At 35.5% G+C, this 23,235-nt stretch overlaps 1 protein-coding gene and 1 long non-coding RNA gene across 4 annotated transcripts in view; both read right to left on the minus strand.

Annotated features, from left to right (window-relative positions):
* The window catches only part of LOC106874044 (uncharacterized), a 158,013-nt gene that overhangs the window by 87,820 nt on the left and 46,958 nt on the right, over positions 1–23,235 (minus strand). The window lies entirely within an intron of this gene.
* Positions 3,841–11,857, minus strand: LOC106874045 (uncharacterized). The gene is made up of 3 exons (XR_001409959.3): positions 11,590–11,857; positions 7,595–7,705; positions 3,841–6,566 (listed from the first exon to the last, which is right to left on the minus strand). It is a non-coding gene; the product is annotated as an uncharacterized LOC106874045 (long non-coding RNA).

The raw sequence follows: 23,235 nt of genomic DNA on the forward strand, positions 1-23,235 counted from the left end.
AAATGATGAAAACGGTATAATGATGTCCATTTTAAATCTGGTGATCAACAGTCTCACCCATTACATCAAAAGCAATATCGAGTTGCAATTTGAAAGATCGTCTAATGTTTTCACAGACAAGGAGGATTTTATTCTAAGTATGAGGCTAATAGCAACTAATGACTGGAACGTTGTGAAGATTACAGAGATGTTTAATTGTATCGTCTATCTTTGGTATTCCATGATGTGTTAAATTTCCATCTTTATTGCAACTAGTTCCAAAATACACCTACGTTTTCTTAAGTACAAACCTTGCGGAGTTAATTTTAGTTCTTTTATTTGTTTCGGTGGTGGCAGATAAAACAGATAGCAATAATTAACTGAGATTAATTTACGCAAAATAATCAACCACTTACCGGTGAAAAAAAAAAAATCAGTTTTAAGCCTTTCGTATGTGTGAGAGCTTTACGGCTTTTATTATGTTAAAGAAGTTATTTTTTTCTAGAAATCACAAGGACTCGTAGACTTCGTTTTATGAAGAATGAAACTAATAAAATATAATGTAGATAAGTTAGTAACTTTATATTATCTTCCCAGAAATAAGAGAAACAAATGAATGTATCGGTAAGGATATTGACCAACTAATAGAAGATTTGGTTGTTCGTATCCTACTAAAAGTACTGCGCTGTTGTATTTATCAGATAAAGCTCACAGCGGCCATTGTCCACCTCGCTTTCAGTACAGTTGTACTCAGTGCTGTTCTATTGTAGCTTTGGACTTGTTCTACTTTGAATTAACAAGATGGCAGTCGATCTATTGTTGATAATTTTACAGGGATAAAGTACTATAACCATATGACAAATGTCAGATTTATTCGACAAAGAAATGATCATTTTCTATGTTCTTTTTTGTTCCAAAATTATGACAAATGGCAGATGTTGGAATTCTATGGCCAGACGTCTGTTGGCATGGTACCTGAATTCTTTGTGTTTTATATTAAGCAATCTCCGTAAATGTTTCTGAATAACAGTAACTAGAGCTTGGCGAGATTAGTTGCCAATTTCGAGCCAATTCTCGCTGTTAGGCATCGATCTAATAATCTCTCAAATATTGCCAAACCACGTAGCATAGTGACATATGTTGTCTTCAAACACAATTAATAAACGGTTACACACACACACACACACACACGTCCTCCTGTAACAATGTGACTAATTCTGTCTATATATTATGCTCCCCTATTATCCTACCAAATATTTTTCTTCTGCTTCTCCCTCTCCCCCGCCACATATATATTACACTATACAAGATTATATTAAATTATTACTAGTACACGTCCAGTTCTATCACGAACGGAATAAATAATATTCTATTCCATCGAAATATAGAAATATATTAAAAAGGAAATAAAAGAATTACACAAAAATGGGAATAAAATACATATGACTTTTTACGTTTTACCTTTGTATATATTTGTATACAACATTCTATATATATAGAGAGATATTAATATTTCTAAGTCTCTCTAAAGGAGACTACGGCAGCGGCACTGGAAATTAATAGTCATCGCCAAGCCAATATGGCAGTCCAAAAAATAGGACGAATGCTGCTGTTGATTAGCTCCAAGAGGCCATCGCCTCTAGCTAGCTATGTGACATACGAACCTGTGTCCTTTATAACCTTCGAACAGGGGAGGTCAGCAGCTTCCACTTGCTGGTCTGGCATCTACAGACTAGTTTCGGGGTATTGCCCCTTGTCAATGTAGAGCAGCCGAACCCAGCAGGCGTCGCTACTGACCGTCTGTACGAAGGATATTTATCCAATTTCAGTGGAATACATCCACTGGTTTTCAGAGGCGATGGCTTCTTGGAGCTAATCAACGGCAGCATTCGTCCTATTTTTTGGACTGCCATGTTGGCTTGGCGATAACTATTAAATTCTACATATATTTAAAGTAAATCCAGAAAAGAACAAGCACAAAAGAAAACACAACAACGCGAGGACGTGTTACACGTGAAGTATTAGCAGACGTATTTTGAGCAACGCTCTTCGGAAACAGAGAAAAGTCCAATAGAAAGAAAGGACGGAGGAGGAAAATTGCCAACGGTTCACGTGTGGTTACATTTTGAAAGAAGACGTATGTATCGAAGAAGTGGGCTTTTCCCTCATCGATCTATAGTTAAATTATACTATTGTATTTATGAATGTCCTGAGCTCCGGTACCGCCGTACGTTTTAGTCTACGCAAGGAATGGATCGACACAGAACTATAGGGAAGGAGACTTGCCCACAGGTTCGAAAGCGTTATTCCATGATTATGAAACAAGACATCTCTCTACCATTCCTCACCATCGCCAAACCCGCATACACGAACTCTTTCACACATGCGCACACCCGTTCACTTCTTGGAAGCTGAGGTATATTTGTGTTTCCGGCATCGCGTCCATCCAGGCGACACGTGACAATAACGAGTAACTGAAACGAGAGGGAAAGAGACACTTCGTCTACGAATAAACAAACAGAATAACATCATCTGCTGAGCATTTCTTTGTTTAGTTTGCACTCGCCTCAACATCACTTGTAGAGTAAACAAGATTGTATAGACCCGATTGTAGACGCCATTGAGAATGGCCGTTGCATACATCCGCAGATATCTCTATCTCTCAGAGCACAGGCGCACGCGCACACGCACTCACACACTAAGATTGAAAAGATCCCTCCCCACACACACGTGTACAAAATCAACGTAGTGTGCACATGGTGAATTTTAAATATTTCTCCGTAGAATGAAAGAATGAAAGAGTGAGAGAGAAAGAGAGAGAAAGAGAGGGAGAGAAAGAAAGAGAGAGAAAGAGAGGGAGAGAAAGAAAGAGAGGGAGAGATCTGGAAAATAAAAATGGATGATATCCTTAAATTATTGTTACAATAATATTAGAAAAATGAAACTTCAAATAAGGTTTCGATCGCTACTGTTGTGAAAAGGTAGACATTTTAGACATAATGAAAGGAAATAAGACGCAAAAAAAGAATTGGAGCTCTTCTGTTAAGTAAAAACAATAACCTGCACGTTATGGTTTCAGGAAATCAATTAGTCAAATTAAAATTTATCTGTTATTAAGTGTACAAATAATTAAAGAAGTAACCGAAGAGAAAATTTAAGGGAAATAAATGTAAGGAAGTAAGATTCGTGTGACTGGAGTTGTATTAAATATGAAATCCACTCAACTGCGCCCTAGTCTGTGTTGTAACATCTTCAGATGCATGGAGTTCAGGCGAATGCAGAGATGCCTCGCCACCTCTGTGGCCTTCCATATCTGTTTAAGCACACTTAATCTGGAAATTAATTTCAAATTAATTCGTCTCTTAGATTCTAAATAAATATCCGTATTTAACATATTTGTTAAGATGCAGGCACAGGAGTGGCACTGTGGTAAGTAGCTTGCTTACCAACCACATGGTTCCGGGTTCAGTCCCACTGCGTGGCACCTTGGGCAAGTGTCGTAAGATCGTTCAAACATTGAAATGCACTCGTCCATTTAACGCTCCAGGATGTAAACGTGTTTTACTTATCTAGTTTATTCCATTTCATGAATAACTGAAATAAATTATGACTCTCTGTCAATGTATCGAATATTGCGCAGGCGTACTTGATACATTGTGTGCGCGTGTGTAGAATATATATATATATATATATATATATATATATATATATATATATATATATGTATTCAGTAAACGCTTTACACTATAATTATGTATATACTGTAAACCTAACAGTTATAACAAGATAACAAGTTCAAAGAAAATATACAATTCACACACACACACACACACACACACACACACACACACACACACACACACACACACACACACACACATCACACAAGTACAACGATATACGCTAGGACATATAACATTGACAAAATAAAACAAACAACAAACAACTTTCGTCAGTAATGCAAAGGATTGATAAGAGTCAGTGAAATATTATCAACAAAAATGACATTAGTATAAAATGATAAATAATATATGAAACTAGTTTTCTAACTAACCAACTGGCTGATTAGTTAGTGAGTTAGCAACTTAATTAGTCTGCTAGCTTTATCGATAATTGAAACCAATAACGCCTCTTTCTTTTGATGATTCAAACATTCAATTTTTTTTTGTTGAAATTAAGTTAACTGTAAACATAATGATAAAACATTCCATAAACTCCATCTAAACACATGTACGTTACATATATTTAGACCTATTCACACATAAGTTACGCACACTTCTAACTACCTATATACACACACACACATACACATACACACATTTCACATTGTGGAACACATACATACAAGCATTAAACATATTCGTACCTTACACGCGCATATCACACATTTCCATGCAGATGCATAGATTTCACACGTGTTTCTACCCGTCCGCATATATTCGTAGTGATACCCACATACATTACACGTACTCGTAGTTTTACACACTTGCATTTTATATAGACTCATAACCATACACGATTACACACACACACACACACACACACACACATGTTTACGCACCTTAAATGCACTCGGAGTTATAAACCTGTATATTATATACGGGCTCTCCATGTTCATTTTCTTTCTTTCTTTCTTTCTTTCTTTCTTTCTTTCTTTCTTTCTTTCTTTCTTTCTTTCTTTCTTTCTCATTTTGCAATTTTCTCTCTTGTGTGTCAAAACTTTACCCAATTCCTTTTTTTTCTTTTATTATTTCCACAATTTTATTTTTACCTTTTTTTTTATTCGTTGCTTCTCTGCCTCATTCATCATTTTCGTTTCTCATGTTTCTTTGATTTTTCAACCTTCCTTCCTTCCTTCCTTCCTTCCTTCCTTCCTGTCCTTCCTTTTCTGCTTTTCCGTCATCTATTCCCTCTTTCCATTGTTCAATTCTCAGTTAAGAAATAAACCAGTGAGGCTAACAGGTTCACTTCGTTTTGAAATGTCTAAATTATTCTTCACCAATTCATTGATTACACATACGTGCACGCGCGCACACATAAATAAATAAATACATACATACATACATACATACATACATACATTCATACATACATACATTATTGGAGCAACAGGATACACACCAACCCGTCTGGAGCAAAATGTGGCAGAACTTGGCAGAGACCTCAAATCCTTAATTCATACGAATGATATCTGGGACTATAAAAAATGTGCAAGACCTTGTTGAGATTTAAAGGACGGTGAACGAAATAAGATGCTTTCCTTCACCAAATATAGGTGACCGGCCAAAATGTATTTTAAATTAACCAAAGAGAACATATATATGTATATATGTGTGTGTGTGTGTGAGTGTGTGTGTGCATGCGTGTGTGTGCGTGCGCGCGTGTGTGTATGTCTGTGTATAATTATATCCCTCATACACACACACACACGCACACACACACACACACACATCAATTATTGTAGTGTTATGTCTCCTTATAAAGACATCCCCTTGTAGAACGTAGAACAACTGGGCCAACTAAATGGTTCTGAGATAAATCTTTTATTCTTCGACACGGTACAGAATTGGTGTCAGCTGCCGAACAACCAAGATGAAGAGAAAATTACTGTGATATTACATGTGTCACACTGTCAGACTGTATAGCAAACTTTGGTCAAAATGGCGGATATCCTGTCTGCACGGCTTTATAGTCTTCACACACGCATTCTTGTGACTTTGGTTATAATTTCAGTCACGCACACACACTCATGCACTTTCACACACACACACACACACACACGCGGGCGCATGTAGACATACACGCACACACATGCACGCACACACACACGCTCACACTCACACGCACACGCATGCACACTCACACACGCACGCATGCACACACAAACACACATGCACACACATACAGTGAAATATTGATTAATCTGTTTGACCTGAAAGATGTTTCTTCCGGGTGTTTCCTCTGTAAGACATTTATTATGTTATGGGAGTGCTTAAACGAGAGGCCAGATTCTTGGAGAAAGTAATTTTCAAAACGTACACGTAATGTAAGGCCGATCTACACACAAACTCACACACACACACACAAACACACACACGCGCACGCACACACACATTTGTATATATATACATTATTGTTTTCTTTTTATCATTGGATTTCTCTGCCAAGTTTTCCAAACTCCTTGTCTTTCATCTGTCAGAGAGCGGCGAGCTTACGTCATTAACACATTCACTTCCCGCCTTACACGGTTCTGCCATTCCTTGATAATGTTTATGTCTTTTATATTATTCCGCGTCTAACATAAAACATGTACTTTAAGCTAACATTCTTCGTTATGCATTAAACATGAGTAATATTACTGGGTGGGCAGCACTATCTGCTCCGTTTACTTACCAGAATAAGAAGACTTTTTCTCTCTTAGTACAGAAACGGAGGCCGATTCTGTCGTCTCGTTTAATTGAGTCTCATAAATCATTCGTTCGTGGACGCAACACAATGTGAAGGCGTCGTCTTTATCATAGACTTTTCTTAGGTACCTCAGTCTTGCCTACCTCCGTTCCTTCCGCTCGAAAGCAAGATTTGAACAACTGTAAAGTAACGAATATCTCCTCAGTTACATAAGACACACACACACACACACACACACACACACACACACACACACACACACACACACACACACACACACACACACACACGCATATATATATATACCGGAATAAGCACATAAATGTGAAACAAGTCGGAAAAAAGTGTACTCAAATACCAAAGGTAGAGTAATATTCTTTATCTAAAAGCAGCAGAAATATAACAAAAGCTGTTACTCAAAGTTTCACGTTCCCGTTCGTATATGTGTATACGTGTATTTGTGCGTATATGTGTATATGTGAATATATGTATTTGTATGTACATTTATGTCTTACATATATATATATGCCTGTATATGTATGTAACTATGTGCATGCATCTGTGTATTTTGATGTATATATGTATATTATAGATGGTCTAGTATGCGTATATACTGTTGTAAAATATGTATGTAATGCAGCGTGAAAATTTTAATTTAAATTTTAATGTATTAATTGACTTATATTTCGTATATAATTATTTGCAATATGTATTTTGAATCTACTCTTTGATTTAAGGTTTTCTTCGATTTTACAATAGGATGAATTTATATTGAATTCATTTATTTTGTCCATTGCATGCTTAAGACCGTTAATTGAAAGGACCAATGAAACAGATCCATTTTTAAAGGTGTATCCTTTAACCAGTTTTGATTACATCGTTATTTCTGTTCCATTTTAACAAAACTGTCCGACGAACGGGAACGTGAAACTCTGAGTAACAGCTTTTGTTATATTTCTGCTGCTTTTAGAGAAAGTATATATATGTATATATATATATATATATATATATATATATATATATATATATATATATATATATATATATAGTGCAAATGTGTCGTAATAAGTTGTAATGAAATTTTAAAATCATTCACTCATATGAAAGGCAAGGTAATTAATTCATCAGTGTTTGAGATGTCACTGATCTTATGATTGCTTCTTAATGGCGTCATTTGGTATTTAAAGTTAAAAAAAATGAAGCTCACCTTCAAACACAAGACAATGCACTCAATGAGAAGATGTGTCTGAATGTCATTCGTAATTTAAACCAGCGAACTAATTCTGTTTAATTAATGTATTGCGGTGTTCTCTCCGGTCTTGAAGAAAAATAATATTAAAGAAAAAGAAATAAATAATAATAAAAGGGAAAAACAAGAAAAAAGTTTTGACATTTATTTGAAGTATTTGACGTCACCAAATGTTGGTTTGTCAATTGGTGAAGAGAAATTAATCTTTGAGAAATCGTTGAAAATCTCATAATTTTGTTAAATGTCAACTCAGAGGAGTGTGTCACTTATAGGATTTGAAATAGAGATTGTTGAGAATATTGGTAATATCTTTGGGATTAGTAAAAAAAAAATCATACAAACACGGACGTCAATAATATAGACATGCATATATGAAATCAATCAATCACTAGATAATCAATTATCAGATATTCGATCACTTAACAAAGAACAATAGATTGATTTAGTCGTCAATGATGCAGTTGAATTAAATCAAATCAGAAAGCAAATGATAATTGATCCAGTGTGTGTCACGGTTGGCTGGGCAGGCATGAGATCGAGACAATAATCTCTTGATTAATATATTGTCTCGTTGTAAGTAAATACAGGGAGGTCGTGCATACTCCTAAGTGGCCTCGTGATATTACGAGGTTAAGTTTCGTAAAAGTAAGTTCAGCTTAATCAAATGTACACATGTATTGATTAAAATTGGTGTTTATAAACGGGAAAATGTATTTAAAAAATGTGTCTATGTTATTAGAAGCAGAAGTTTCTTGAATCGTAGCTCTAAGTTTCATATTTCCAACTATTCATACGATCATAAAAAGGTAGCGTTTTAACAATATATAATTTACAAAATCAAAAACACATCAAGTTATGATTTCTTAACAGGACATCGGGATTTGATTAGTTACTTAATATTCGATTGGAAAATGCATTGAAATTTCATCTATTATGTGAACACATAATATACTTCTATTTGTTCATTAACATGTGTAAAGCATTGCAGTGGTGCCCTTATTAACAAATAAGTTATCGGACTCAACACAAAGACGGATACAATACAGATTCCAAATAACTCAGTTCTGTTTGAGACTATTAGAGAATCACAAATGTTTGGCTGCTGAATGAACCGGCAATCGGTCAGCATACTTCAGTTAGCCTTATTGCGAAGAAAGGTAACTTTTGCCAAATGGCTCTCAGTCTGAACAATTTCAGAATAACGGAAACAACCATTTACAATGACTTCTGCATCATCTCAAATCTTTCTCGCTCTCCCTTTCTCTCTCACTTCCTGACTTCCTCTCTCTCTTTCTCCTTAGTGACCACCACTGCTCTTCGGAACTGATGTCTTGTTCTTCCACTACTCAGACACACCAACACTCTTTTCACTCCACCCCCATTGCCACTTTCCTCATGTTCACCGCTATGTCTAGTTTTTCTTCCCAAAAACCTCAACCTTCGAGAATCTCCTCTGTTTTCTGCAATAATGACCCGCATTGGAACATTAACATCAGCTTCTCCAATCTTGTGCAAAACAAGACAAAACGTATATTTCTGTACAACCATTGTTATACAGTAATCCATTATAAACTTTAAGTCTGTCAGCGGGAAATTGGCTGGTGTTATCTGGCTGGAGATATTTTTCAACACGCTGAAGAATATCGGATGACATGACATTTAAAAATGGCGTTCAGTCATGGAGAACGATAAGAAAAGGAATTTTCAGAAGGAAACAAACAAAAACAAAAACAAAAACAAAAAGAATTGCTAAATTTGATAAAAAGAAAGAAAAACTTTAAAATTATTTGGCGTTGTTTTGTACCAGTTTTTTTTCGTCTTTAGTTCCTGTCTCTTATTACTTGTTTAGGCATGCATTCATATATACGTGTGTGTATTTTGTGTGTGTGCGTGTGTGTGTGTGTATGTGCGTATGTATGCGTGTGTGTGTTTGTTCCAAGTTGTAGGACAGTTTCGCGTCTGAAATTTTGCAGAGGGTGACATATGTTCCAGATATTTATAGCTTGTTAGTTTTTCTACGTTGTTGTTTAACCTGTTATCATCATCATCATCATCATCTTCATCATCATCATCAACAACAACAATAACAAACAATGTTAAAGTGTTATCCTTAATTTGTCTTGAAAGACGATGACGATGATGATGATGTGGCAGCCATTAGTTTCAGAGCGAATTCACCTAAAGTCCATCGTCTTTTTCCCGTTTAACTTTAACAGCGAGTTTTTGTTTCCTCCTACTTAAACAAGGAGAGAATCTTTTTTCCATTTTGAGTGTTCGTTTAGTTAAATGTGGGGCGGCAGTGGTGGTGAGTCTCAATGAAGTTTATCTCCTAAAAATATCAGTCTTAAATTGTGTCCCTTCTATCTTAAAAAAAAACAACTGATAGGACATTAGCGAATGAAGACCTGGTGGCTAAAAGAACCTTTTAGATTATTGCTTACTTGGGAGATAAACAACAACCACAACAACAACAGCAGCAGCAGCAGCAGCAGCGGCGGCGGCACTGCTTGCTATATGAAGGGCAGGATCTCTTTTCAATCTTACCCGATGAAAGCGTTGAGTTACCAGAATCGTTGCTACGCCGGAAACAATGCTTAGCGGCGTTTCATCCATCTTCAAATGCCTCCAAGGCCGACTTTGCCTTTTGTCCTTACAGGATCGATAAAATAAGTACCAGTTGAAGACTGGGGGGGGGGGGGTCTATGTAACCGTCTTAGCCCCTCCTGCAAACCTGCTGGCTTTGTGCTAAAATTTGAAGCCAATATTAACTCGATCCTATGAACGAAACTCGAAAAACAAAATGCAAGAGACGTAACTACGAAAATAACAATAATAAAAAAACAAATAAACAAATCAACAGCCCCGCGGCCACAGCAGCAGATTAAGATGGAAGCAGAAAAAAAAAAAGACTTAGAAGGAAGGATATAGCAGACGATAGCTGTTATATGGTTCCTCTGCTCGGCTACATTGTTCGTTATATTTCTCCAGTCAGTCTCTTTATCTTATCTTCTATTGCAATTTTATATTCCCTTCTTTTCCATGTGATGTCAAAAGCATTGCTTCTGCCATTAATTGGCTTTTATACATTCAATATTCCGTTTCTCCCCCACCTCTCTCTCATGTAGAATATGTTATTATACACAGACTTCGAAGCAGGATTGCAGACATTCTCATACATACACATACATGTAGATTAATTCACGCTTGCACACACACACACACACACGTATTTATTCATACACAGACAATCGAATAACAAGGCAAACTTTGGGAATGTCACAGATACGTATATAAACACGTTTCTACATTTAATTTAGATATTTTCACGCGAAGAGCGACAGAAAGGGAGAGAAAGAGGGGGGGAGGAAGAGAGGGTAAGAGTGGAAAAAGACAAAGGTGGTGGTGGTGGTGGTGGTGGTGGGGGAGCTGGCAGAAACGTTAGCACGCCGGGCGAAATGCTTAGCGTCGTTTCGTCTGCCTTTACGTTCTGAGTTCAAATTCCGGCGAGGTCAATTTTTCATCCTTTCGGGGTCGATAAATTAAGTACCAGTTGCTTACTGGGGTAGATCTTATCTACTGCCTCCCCCTCCCCCAAAATTTCGAGCCTTGTGCCTGGAGTAGAAGAGAGTGGAAAAAGACAAGGATCTGTGTATGAATTTACGCATGCATCTGTGTGTGTGTGTGTGTGTGCATACACACACACACACACACACACACACACACACACACACATACACACACACATTCAAATCCCCACGTGTATATAGGAGCATTCACGTACTTATTTATAAATTGCTCAGGCAAGTTAAGGTCATGCTGGGGCACATCGCATAGAGATTTGTGTACTTATGTATATAATGTACACTTTATGATTGGGCCTATATTTATGCGTGTATATGTATAGCGGTATAAGATCGATGCGTCGAACAAAATACATTTAGTTATTAAGTTACCTTGATTTAGGTCCCTTGACGCCAAAATACCATAGCGATCTATAAAATAACTGCCATAGAAAGAGCTTGAGTTCGAGATATTTGATTACAAACCTTGAAGCCGGTGCCCCAGGATGGCATTTTGTCATTTACTTAAACCACAAAAATAAAGTAAAAGAATTTACAGCTTTTTACCTCTTTACCTCCCCCCCTCTCTCTCTCTCTCAGTTTATTTCTTTTACCGTCTTTCTCTCTCTCTCCTCTCTCTCTCTCTCCTCTCTCTCTCTCTCCTCTCTCTCTCTCTCCTCTCTCTCTCTCTCCTCTCTCTCTCTCTCTCTCTCTCTCTCTCCTCTCTCTCTCTCTCTCCTCTCTCTCTCCTCTCTCTCTCTCTCTATCAACCTCTATCTCACTCACTGTCTTTATGTTGCATCATAATGAGGTCTCAAATGAAGATACGAGGGGAAGTTGTGACGTCAATAATGAATAACTTAAGGAGAGTGTGAGAGGGAGAGAGAGGGAGAGACATATAGAGAGATAGAGGGATAGAGGGAGAGGGAGAGATACATACATAGACAGACAGACAGACACGATGTAGGGAGGACATTTTTGAATTCTCGCGAGGAAATCGTTAAGCTGAAAATTTTTTAATTGTTATTCGCAGTTTTTCCAAGATTTATTTTTCGTAATTATAGTTTTATGGACGCTAATATTGAATTAATATGAACTCGATAATGTTGAGTCATAAATTGTGTTGTATAATGAGACTATTTCGTTCTTAGCTGGACATGGGAGAAGTTTAATCTATGTCTATGTATATATATTTTTCAATACAGCCGAAACGCACTCGTCTAGATTTCATCGATCAATCACAGAATCGGATGAAACTGAACATGGAAACGAATTGCTGTATAACTCTTAAATGCTTCCGACAGCAAGCATATCTATGTTCACTCTTTCCGTCTCCATGTAGATTGGAAAGAGACAGTCGGCTCGTTAGCATTAAATAGTCTCAGCTATTTTGAGAGACGAACACAGAATCAGAAATGCTGTTATTGTGGTGAAGCCACAGCTTGCTACAAGATCCAAAACATTCCAGTAGTGGCCAACACGACTTTTTATTTAACTAGGACTAAGTTCCCAAATGTTATGGTGTTTTTTTTTTCTCTCAGACGGTCACGTGGGCAGCGGAGATGCTACCTCAGTGACCTGAAGTGTCAATGAATAACGAAAGTCATACACATGGACACAAGCATTTGCATCACAATTTCTACCAAATACAAACAAAAGAGATCGGATATTAGTTGTCTGAGTCGGACAGAATGCAATGTACGGTTATAGAGGTCAACTACTTTGCAGATGTTAGCATTTGTTTCGAGAGAGAATATCCATTGGGAATTGTTCCAAGACATACAGCTCTCTCTATCCAGATTATATATTTACATCATGCATACAAGTATTCGAAGACTGGGCTATTTTATTAAAATTCTGAAGCTAATAACCTTGTAAAAAGCAAAGAAAATGACTGACTAAAACGCACTTTATAAAGCTATGACGGGAACAGTTAAAATTTTCTGAAGTTCAAGTAAAACTTCAATGTTCTTACCTTAATTTCAGTGACGAAACTTTGTTCGATTATTAGAAACCAGCTCCTTTTTTTTGGAAGAATTTAATTAAGTAAGGGGGAAGACAACACACGGTCAAATGTATGATAAATGACAACAAATTCATTAAACCGTTCTATACATACACGTTGAAAGATTTAACATTTCCATTGACACACACGTTGCTAATCTACCAAACACACATGCTTCAATATACACCGACTCACGTCCACGCACTCCGTTCTTCATACAATGCTGATACATACACACACATAGACACACATATATACAAACATATATTCATTTGTATTTATATGTATACATGCGTACGTTTATACACATTTCATATAAAATACTCATTAATCTTTCTAAGCCTGTAATACACACATCTACACACAATCAATTAATCAATTTGCCAAACTCATATTAAGTACACACACACACACACACACACACACACACACACACACACACACACACACACACACACACACACACACACACAAACATACACACACTCACATACACACAGAGCATATACAGACACACAGACAGAACATATACAGACAGACAGACAGACAGACAGACAGACACACACACACACACACACAGAACATATGTAGACACATACACACATATTTATACACATATATACACATACATGCAAAGTACTCAGAAGCCTCTCTCTCTCTCTCTTCCTCTCTCCACGTATTCATGCAATACAAAATGGCGATTATTTAATATCATCTCAACTAAACAGGATCAACTAAATCTCCGAAACAAACAATAATCATGATTTGAATATGCTGTCGGAAGACACTGGTTTCTGTATTTACGTTATACCTACCTACCTACCTACCTACCTACCTACCTACCTACCTACCTACCTACCTACCTACCCACCTACCCAACTACCTACTTACTTACCTACATGCATACATATATATATATATATACATATATATATATATATATTAAACCACTCTCACATCAAGCCTCATCTGTGTGCATATGTTTATATATATATATGTATATATATACATATACATTTATTTTCATATATATGTATATATATATATATATATATATATATATATATATATATATATATATATATATATATATATATATATATATATATATATATATATATATATATATATATATATATATAGGAATATATATGTATATATATATATATATATATATATATATATAGGAATATATATGTATATATATATATATATATATATATATATATATATATATATATATATATATATATACATGTATACACCCACACTCACGGACACACGCATACATATATAGTAGGTAAATAAGGAGATTTTGTGGGAATGGGTGGCGGCAAACAGCTGCCGACAAATAGTGTGCTAAGGATGTAAGAGTTAAAGAATGAACAAAGATATTAGAGAATTTCTAATGGTAGACAGTAATTGAATCAACGGCAATAGCGATTTAAACGGTAGCTGCAGCATAGTTCCATTAAAGCGAAGTGTTACCGAAGCGGGTCTCCATTCTGATTATCAAACAGTGAGGACAAATTGGATCATTATGAATCAATAGATCATCAATACCGTTCCAGACTTTGTTAGAATACAAATTTCTCATATATATACACACACACACACACACACATACACACACACACACACACACACACACACACACACACACACACACACACATACATATATATATATATATATATATATATATATACGCGCACACAGCTATATAAAGTATAAATATATATATTATCATCTTCATGGTATATCGATCTATATTGATCTAATTTTTTCCATACATATATGTATATATATATATATATATATATATATATATATATATATATATATATTCAGTAAACGCTTTACACTATAATTATGTATATACTGTAAACCTAACAGTTATAACAAGATAACAAGTTCAAAGAAAATGTGTGTGTGTATGTATATATATATATATATATATATATATATATATATATATTATATATATATATATATATATTATATATATATATGTGTATGTATATATATATATATATATATATATATATATATATATCGTTTTTGGATTGCAAGATTTTTTATGTGATTTCGTGTGTTGAAGCATATTCTGTTGTGTCTGTGGAGAGTCATTTTCTTTTCGATTAATTATCAGAGGCCAGCACATCTAAAGAATCAAAGAGATTCAGAAATAGTATCTGCAATCTCAGGGGATTAAGGTACATTTAAAAAAAATAACGTTGACCACTAACATGGACAATTAATGTGCTAGAAATAGATCACATCTTGTGTCTATTAAGACCTAAATTGTTCTCAACATGAATATTAGCAGCATACCAAAACGTGAGCGGGCAAGACATTTAAAATCACGTTTTGGTATGCTGCTATATTTCATGTTGAGAACAATTTAGGTCTTAATAGACACAAGATGTGATCTATTTCTAGCACATTAATTGTCCACGTTAGTGGTCAACGTTATTTTTTTAAAATGTACCTTAATCCCCTGAGATTGCAGATACTATTTCTGAATCTCTTTGATTCTTTAGATGTGCTGGCCTCCTGATAATTAATCGATATTAATTAATATATGATTAATTACCAGATTTTATAATAGTATATATATATATATATATATATATATATATATATATATATATATATATATTACGGAGATGCACTTGCATAGCCAGTGACCTGATCTGAGATCGTGTGCTGGAACGAAAACAATTGCAGCGTGGAAGGTGTTTATAAGCCATTTAAAATAACACACAAATCCGTTAGATTCACTTCAACATTTAAATTTAATTTGTCAAAATATTTTCGTCGCTTTGAGACCCTCGACCTGTTCACTGACAAAAATTCTGTGCTGCATCATATTATATATATATATAGATATATATATATATATATATATATATATATATATATATATATATATGTATATATATAAATAAATGAATGTTAACGGCGGCGCATCAGCATGAGTATATATATTCATATATTATTTCGCATGCATGTATATATGCGTGAATGTATTCATGTAGGATGTATGCACGTGAGTTGGCGTGTATGCTTTTCTCCCTCTCGTTTATAAAGTTAATCATAGACAAAAATAGATACATATACAGACACACAAGTTTATAAGCATATTGATATAAGTACATGCTCACACGCACACACACACACGCGCGCGCACATGCACACACTCACACAGACACATGCACATACATAGACACGCACACACACACACACACACACACGTATATGTGTGATTATAATTGGTGTATTTTACTGTATTTTATGTTCTTATATTTAGTCTTACGCGTGTGTGTGTGTGTGTCTTATATGTTTATATATATATATATATATATATATATATATATATATATATATATATATGTATATATATATATATATGTTTGTGTGTATATAAGGATAGATGTATATATATACATATATATATATGTATGTATATATGCGTGAGTGTATGTATATATGTATACACGTGTATGTGCGCATGAGTGTATGGTGAAAGAGAAGAGCTAGAAAATTGAATGATTGTGTAAAAGATGGAAAGAGAGAGTAAGAGAGAAAGAGAGAGAGAGAGAGAGATAGAGAGAGAGAGAGAGAGAGAGAGAGAGAGAGAGAGAGAGAGAGAGAGAGAGAGTAAGAGAGAAGGGGAGAAAGGAAAAGAGAGTATTTCAAGGAAGATTGCTTCAATTTAAATCAACAAATCTTGCATCGAAATAATTTTCTTCCGGATTTTGAGCTTCATTAGAGAATAAACGAAACATATCTGCACGTAAAGACACGGAACCCACGAACAGATAAACCAGTCGCACATAGAAATTCATGCAACAGCGCTCACTTCTCAACACGGATTTATTGAATAAAGACACACGTATAATATCGAACCGTTTTGCATCTGTTTAAATTCACTGATATCTAGTTATACTGATGGATGGATAATCACTTAAGATGGGAGAATAATATTGATGACGTGTATCAATAAGTTTCAATTTCTTCTAAACTCAAATATGTTGTTGTTATTTAGCCCAGATCAAACAAATCTACCATCAAAAGCAGACAATCCAACTGTGATTAACCCACCTTTTTCTTTAATGACTTAGTATATCTAGAACTATATAATCTAATGCATCCTTTATTTTTTTTAAGACAGTAAAGGAGAGATTTTGTATAATATTTCTACGTTGTTGAGAGGAGACCACTGAGAGGTAGCGTATCAGGTGGAGTGTAGTTGTTTAGTCCAATATCATTGATCGATTATAATGTTCCTTGGTTCCTTAAGACGGTAGGGTGTGATTTGAGGAAGATTTCGAACAGTTCGCGCAGAGACCACCTCTTGACTATTATAACTTCTTAGGTTAATGGAAACACCTTTAAAACTAAAGGTCATTTGATGGAGACAGAACAAGTGTCAATATTATCTGAAAAGCGATTAACTGATAAAAACGGTGTTTAATTTGCACCTTAGAGAGGTTCGAAATTTTCTGCTTTGAACATTGTTATCTATGCAGCGTATTCTGAAGTCTTTAGGTTTCTCTGAGGTTTTATCGAAACAATTGTTTTTTGTCGCGATATTGAGTTCAGAGTTTGTTCTTGAATTTGTACCAAGTTAAAGATGTTACTGTACACAACGAATGCAAAACGAGAGTGTTCGTACGTTTTTTGTGGGCATTGGTGATGTACGCTCAGTGAAATAGTCACAAAGAAGACTCGAAAATCGTTCATGAAACCAGATGGCTTTTTAGGAAAGACATTCGCTGAAACTTGCACCGGCAAATATCTAATGGAAAGACAAAATATATTTATTGGTGAGGGATCATCGTGGTTAAGTAAAATGTTTAGTTGAATATAAATCGACTGTTTAGCAGGATTTAAGTATGCAATAAACTTGTGCACAGAAGCCATGATAGACAGACTGTACTCTGAACTTGATTCCTAAGCAAAGTACAACTTAACAGTGAGCCTGTGCTGGTTACATTTTCACATTGAAATGGTACATTTTGCCGATCAGTTGTACCAAGCCATTGTGACGAACCAATATCACCCCCCCCCCACACACACACCATTCAGGCATATACTCACAGATGTATATTAATTCATAGACACAAGTGAGATTTATACACGTGGTTACTCGGTTGCTTAGATATTGCAGAAAATATCCTTTCATTTATAACTTCGCGCCTTAAAAAAAAAACAAGGGTGATCATGTTTTAGTGTTCAAGCTCCATTATCCTAGAAAATAGTAAAAAAAAAAAAGAAGATTGGATGGTCACAAGTAGAGTAGTTTTGATCAATCTTCTGTTCGATTACCGGGGACGACCTAGGGTCAAACAATAGCATTCTCCCCGAATTCTCCACTCGTTAGCAATTAGTCCAATATGTTATCGATTTAATCATCTTCTCTAAACATACATTTGTATGCAAAAATAATGATCTCGTTTGGGCTAACATGCGATTACACGATTCTGTTAATCTCTGAAAATGCGGTCAAGACTCTAAAAACATGTAGCAAAACCAATATACATACACGCGCGCGCACACACATGCACACATGCACACCCACATAGCCACACTCACACTTTCTCTCACACACACATGTATGTATACATGCATCCATACGTACACACGTACACACATGTATTTCTTGTATATCGATTTATAGAAATTCGTAATGTAGTTCTTCTTCTTTATAATTTCTTTCTCTTCTTCGAGTCGGAGTCATTCCAAAAGTCTGAAGATAGATTGCATTCCTTACTAACTGTGACACGACCATTGTTACTGGTGTGTGGAACTGAATCAAATTTAGTTTGTTGTGGCAAGATACGAATATGTCTCAAAGGGATGTACATATTCGCGTTGGCACACGAACACACACACACACACACACACACACACACACACACACACACACGTTCACTTACATAGAAACATACGTTGATACAAGGTACACACACACATACATGTGCTCACACATACATGTGCTCACACATACATGTGCTCACACATACATGTGCTCACACATACATACAAGTGAGCTTGTGTAAGTATCTGCGAGCATATATATGCGTATGTGTTTGTGTATGAGAGAGAGTTTGGTAAAGAATGTATATGTATGTATCTAAGATTAACCATTAAAAGATCTGCAAGCAGGAATATATATATATATATATATATATATATATATATATATATATATATATATATATATAACCGATGAACTTCCAGTACATCAAACAATAACAGCAGATTATGTATGCGCGCGTGCGTGCGTGTGTGTGTGTGTGTGTGTGTGTGTGTGTGTGTGTGTGTGTGTGTGTGTGTGTGTGTGTGTGTGTGTGTGTGTGTAGACTCTGAAGGAAAATGAAAATATTTCATTGCCGAAGTTCACATGTGTCATCGTCTACGTAACTCGTGACATGTATTTAAGTTTCTCAAAGTTATATGTTTATCATAGAACAAAATCGATGTCTTTAATACTACACAACTCGCTAATATATCGAATACGCGTTTCGTTCCTTCTCTACGTTCCCGGTCAATTTATGTAGCAAACATTCGTTCCAAAACGTCCAGTGTATCGATATACATCATTTTTACAAGAAAGAGATTGACAATTGCGTTGACCCCCCTACTACTTGGCTGGTACTTTATTTTATCGACCCCTACAAGATGAAAGGGAAATATGACCTCGACAAGATTCGAGATCAGAACATAAAGAGTCAAGAAATACTGTAAGTTAATTTTTACGCCGCTCTAACGATTCTGCCAGCTCATTTGCAATAACAACAACAACAACAACAACAACAACAACAACAACAACAACAATCCTCTCTTCTATGGGCTCAAGGCCTGAAATTTTGGGTGGAGGGACTACTTGACATCGACCCCTTTACTCAACTGGAACTTATTTTGCCGATCCCAAAAGGGTGAAAGGCAAAATCGACCACCTCCTGCGGAGTTTGAACTCAGAACGTAAAGGCAGACGAAATGCCGCTAAGCATTTTGCTCGGTGCGGTAACGATTCGACCAGCTCGCTTGAAAAGCATCAGCATCAGCATCAACATCATCATCATCATCATCATCATCATCATCATCATCATCATCAGCAGCAGCAGCAGCAGCAGCAGCAGCAACAAGAACAAAACTGACAATAAGTTTCGCCATTTGAGTTCGGTGTGATAGTTCTTTTGTATTCCTGAATATAAAAGAGAACGCGAAGACGCTTGTAATAATGTGGTCGTTATCACAGATGCTAAAGAAGAGTTCTATCGATTGGGTACGGCAGAATGTGTATTAAAAGAGCGTTATGTGAGATCACGCCAGAATGTGTGCATTAAAATATAAACTAATATCACCCAGTCAACGACAGCTCAACAATCTACGGTAACTAGGCTGGGATTTTGTTATAAACATGAATTAGACAAAGGGACAAACTACGGAAAGATTTTCTATTAAGAAAACTTCAGTCTGTCTTTCATACTGTCATACGAGTTCACACTGCTGCCATAAATAAAAGACCAAAATGATGCAAGATTCAAGAGAAGATGTTTTTTTTTATTTTGTTTAAATTTCAGTACCAGTTCGTTAACAAAATTTCTTCAACTCTCTTCTCAATTGTATGATATCTCGCCTGAAAAAAAAAAAAGTTGTGCCATAGAATACCTCGGCAGTCTGCACAATACTTTAACTTCGCAAAGTTGTGGTAACACACACACACACACACACACACACACACACACACACACACACACACACACACACACGTACGCACACACACACACACACACACGCACACACACACATGCATACACGCACACACTCAAACGTATGTTTGTGTGACTTCAAATATCTGTGCGTGTGTGAGTACATGTATGAATATGTGAGTATATATATATATATATATATATATATATATATATATATATATATATATATATATATATGTATGTGAGTGTACATGTATATACCTGTTAATTTAATACCTATGTATTGATTTATGCAAATACGTATACGTGTCCTCTAGCAAGCGAAAGTAGTAGAGGCTGGGTATGTGTGTGTGTGTGTGTGTGTGTGCGTGTGTGTGTGTGTGTGTCGATGTAAATGTTTATGCGGTTCTTTGTTACTCTGTTCTCTTTGCGTAAACGTCTTCCATTTCCTTTCCGAAACCTCTTAAATAAACGGCGTTTCATACACATTCTGCTGCAATCATGAAACATTAAAGATATTTTATACAAATTTCTTATCGATTTCTGTAACAATGCTCTTCATAGATCTCCCGCTTTTAAAATCTCTGTCTAAGAAATCCTTTGGTACGAAACACCAGGACCCTGAGTAATTCCTATAGTATTCGTTTTTCTTTCTTCCAGTATCTTGGAAAAGAGAAGTACTTCTGCACTCACTCACTCACTCACTCACTCCCACATTTACCAGCCGCAACTATGACAGTATACAATATCTGTCGCTCTCTTGATCACTTCTGGGGCGAACTCACTTCGCACAGCTCTGAAATATATTGTGCTTTTTAATACGAGACATCTGTAAAAAGAATTTTCCAGACGGAAAACTGCTGCTTCTGGCGTTTAAATAACACACTCATTAAACATGTGGCAATGACAATGTATATGTATGTATGTATGTATGTATGAAGCTCAGGCAGCTTCAAACCATTGGCATTCATTTTACCGATGCCGTAATGTCCTCGTGCATCCCATGTCTCATGGTCTCTGCCGACTCAGGCATTGAAATGAAGTGCGCGTGTGTGTGTGTGTGTGTCTGTCTGTCTGTCTGTATGTATGTATGTATGTATGTATCTATCTTTATATGTAGAAATAAATAAATAAATGGAGTTAAACGCAGGTGTTATTCAAATTCTTTCACTTCCGACACATGTTTCGAAGATATCACTGGTATTATTCCAGTGATATCTTCGAAACATGTGTCGGAAGTAAAAGAATTTGAATAACACCTGCGTTCAACTCCATTTATTTATTTATTTATTTATTTATTTATATATATTATACAAAATATTTCACGTAAACCCGGAGTTTCTACCTTTAAAAACAAGGAGTTACAACCTTTTTACTTGTGTGATTTTTTTGCTACCCTTGTAACTATTTATCTATTTTTCCGTGTTAATTGTTAACAAGGGAAAAATGCACACATCTATATCTATCTATCTATCTATCTATCTATCTATCTATCTATCTATCTATCTATCTATCTATCTATCTATATATATATATATATATATATATATATATATATATATATATATATATATATATATATATATATATATATATATATACGTGCATCCACACACAAATATATATACACAAACACATATTATATATATGTATTAATGCTTGTTTTTATATAAAGTGATACATAAAGACAATTTAAAACTGAAATGAAAGATCGTTCATTTCTTTCTTTAGTAGAATACGTATTTAGTAAATTTACAAATAAAAGTTCGATAGTAACTTCCAGCCTCTGCGATATAGAGCTCATTGAGAAATGGAGAAGATTTCGGTTGTTAGCAGCTCTTCAGTAACGTGGTTCTATATAAATGTACATGCATTTGTGCGTATGTATGTATGCACCCACAGACGTACATATATGTATTTATGCTTGTACATATACACATAAATATTTATATATTTATATATGCATATGTATGTATGTATTATTTACCTACTACCCACCTACCTACCTACCTTCTTATCTATCCATCTATCTATCTATCTGTCTGTCTATCTATCTATCTGTCTGTCTACCTATCTCTCTGTCTGTCTATCTATCTATCTGTCTGTCTATCTATCTATCTGCACACACACACACACACACACATACACACACACACACACACACACACACACACACATACTCACAGACACATTACAATGGTAATACTATCTAAGCATGATTTAAAACTTTAACTAAAAGAACCGCCCACGCACGCCATTGTCTTTTCCCGAAAACAACAAAATCAAACAAAAAGTTTAAAAAATCCG

The sequence above is a fragment of the Octopus bimaculoides genome, chromosome 16 (genome assembly GCF_046866305.1).
Source record: "Octopus bimaculoides isolate indiv1 chromosome 16, ASM4686630v1, whole genome shotgun sequence".
In the NCBI taxonomy this organism is placed as follows: domain Eukaryota; kingdom Metazoa; phylum Mollusca; class Cephalopoda; order Octopoda; family Octopodidae; genus Octopus; species Octopus bimaculoides.